We start from the raw sequence: 2,801 nt of genomic DNA on the forward strand, positions 1-2,801 counted from the left end.
TGTTTTTTTTATTTTTTGGCCAAGTCAAATTCTTGGGCAGGGGACATTGAGAAGAAATGTTATTGTCTCATTTACACATCCATGTGGACAGTCAATTGTCTGGTTTCCTGACTCAGACAGGAGGCTGAGAAGGGGACTCTGATGCCATCATCCCATCAGCCAGAGTGGCCACGTGGGTCCTCCACAGTCCCTCTGCCTCCACCACGCTGGGCAAGTGCCCAAGTGGGCCATCTGCAGCCCCTTAAGTAGAGGATGGAGACTAGTTATCAGGAAGACGAGGAAGGGGTCTATAAGCTTCCCTTTTACCCTAAGATTCTAGGAGTCTCTAACATCGACTGGGCATTCTCCCCTGGGAGTGGCTTAACTGAGCAGTGGCTTATGAAGGAAGGTCCCAGCCACAAAGACTTGTGCAAACCAGCATTCTGAGTTCCTGGGAGGTCTAGTGACTTGGTCAGGTGGACAAGTCAGCAGAAGGCAAGAGCGAGAATCCACACCTGCTTTGTGCCAAGAACTGTACCCAAGAAGACATAAACATGAGTAAGACAGGGTTCCTGCCCTCAGCCGAGGGAGTGGGGAGAGGAGGAAGCCAGCACAAATTAGGAGGATTAGCCTTGAAGCCAGAAGGACAGCCCTGTTGATTCTCAACACAAACCTAAGCAGCTGTCCATCCTCACTCTCCAGAAAATATTTTTCTCCAGGGCCAAACCAGGGTTCCAGGGACTGCTGGGCCCCTCCCAGTCTGCAGTGCAAAGTCTACCAGGGAAGAGGGGGCTATTCAAATCATGGCAGCACCATGCCATGCACTGGGGCCCGGACACAGGCTTCCCCTGGCTCCGGGGAAAGGACCAACGACTGGAGGCGTAAGGACAGACAGGACAGGCGTCATCAAGGCAAGATGCCCTTTGGGCTCCAAGTTAAAGATGCCGGAGTGGGTTGGCGACAGGAAGAGATAGAAGTGCACCGCAGCTGGGGACACAGATTGTACAAAAGGTACGCAGTAAGAAAGCAGGGCGAGTTCAGAAAATCTGAGTAATTTTTGTGTGGTGGGAGGGGATGGGGTTAGGTGAGGTAGGAAAGGTTGGCTGGGGCGGCCTGGGGAAGCATTTCGCTCCTCCAGTAGGCCTTGGGCCAGCCTCCGACGCACACCTCGGAGGAGGGACCCAGGAGGAGAATGCCTTGCGGGCGTGGCCCGGCTCCCCACGCCAGGCGAGCCCCGCAGCGCCCCTCCACTTCCGAGCACATCATGGACAGACAAGCACCCGCTTCCTAGCACAGCCCCCAGTGGGCAGGGGGTCACAGTTTGTTTTAACGCCGGCGACTTGCTGTCTGGAAAGCGGCGCGGAAACCCGCGGAGCCGGCGGGCGCAGCGGGTCGAGGGAGCGGCGGGGGCGGGCGCCGATCGGCCGGGAAAGTTAACTCGGCACGATCGGAGCATCAAAGCGATGCAGCTGTGGCTCGCGGAGCCGGCTCCGCTTTCTTCTCGCCGCTCGCTTCTCCCCGATTAATCAGCGGCTACAGCGCGTCGCTTTGATCCCCGAAATCAAACCCTCCATCTGATGGGTGACTTGATGTTATGCTAATCCGAGCTGATTGAGCTGAGATAATTACACTTCATCCAGGTTTCCTGGGAGTTCCGAATAAATATTGATGCACATCTGTCCCCCCGCTCAGGTGTAGCGGGGAGCTTTGCGCTGGCAACAGTTTCCGCCGGCCGGGAGTGCGCGCGCGCTGCTGCCAGCCGCCCGCCTTCGCCCCGGCGCCCTGGTGGGGGGAGCCGGGCCGGATGCCCCAGCCTCGCTGCGCAGGGCCGGCGAGGCGCCAGGCAAGTGACGAAGGCCCAGAGCTTTGCGGTGAGGGGCCAGGGTTTGAGTCGCTGCTCCCCCGTATCGGCTGTGTGGTCTTGAACCTGTCGCTTAACCTCTCCGAGCCCCAGAGCCTACCCATCACTCTGGAGTGTGTAGAAGATTAAATGAGATGTGTAAGAACGGCCGAATTGCAAGGCATTCGGCCCTGCAGGCAACCCCGCGGGGCCCTCCCCGCCGAGAGCCGCAGGGGCTGGGGATGGGGCCCGCAGGAGGGCGCCCGGTCCCGCTGCCTCCTCCCAGCCCGCACTCACGCGCCGCGCGCCGAGGATGCGCGCTCCATTCAGTATAGAAATGAATAATAAAGAGCGTTTCCGTGGCGCCGCTCCTCCCCGCGGGCTAATTAGGTCGTGTTTGTAAAGCACTTGGAAGACAAAACGCGCCCCAAGTGTTAATTATCATTAGCCCTGTCCCAACAGGCTTCCCGAACCGTGCAGAAAGCCCCGAGTGTCCCCTTGCCAGCCTGCGCTGCAGCGGCCGCGTGCGGCCCACCCCTCCTGGCTCCCAATCCGTTTCCCAGGCCTTCTGAAAATTGGAGGGGTGCGGGAGAGGAGCGAGGTACAAGACACGACTAACTCGGGGGTATCCATCCCCACTCCTGCTAAGGGAGAGGGGACCTCCAGGAAGGTCTCACTGAGGAAGCGCCCCAGGTTTTGGAGACGTGTAGTCGTCTGTCCGGCGTCTGTCCAGCGGGATGGTTTCCTGGTACTGCTGCTGGACAGGCCTCCTGTACGAGGCCCAGCGGGGTTGGGTAGAGGGTAATTCCCCCCCTCTGGGACTACCCTGAGCAGTGAGTGTGTCTTCCTAGATCTCTCAGGGTTTGCCCCCAGCTTCCCCCAGAACCTCTGCCCCCGCTGACCAGAGACCCTGTTGCCCAATCCGGGCCTCCTGTAAGGCCCAGGCCGGGGCTGAAGGACTGTGGGCATGCAAACCCAAGCT

This window comes from Propithecus coquereli, unplaced genomic scaffold, assembly GCF_000956105.1.
Source record: "Propithecus coquereli isolate 6110/MARCELLA unplaced genomic scaffold, Pcoq_1.0 Scaffold580, whole genome shotgun sequence".
NCBI lineage: Eukaryota > Metazoa > Chordata > Mammalia > Primates > Indriidae > Propithecus > Propithecus coquereli.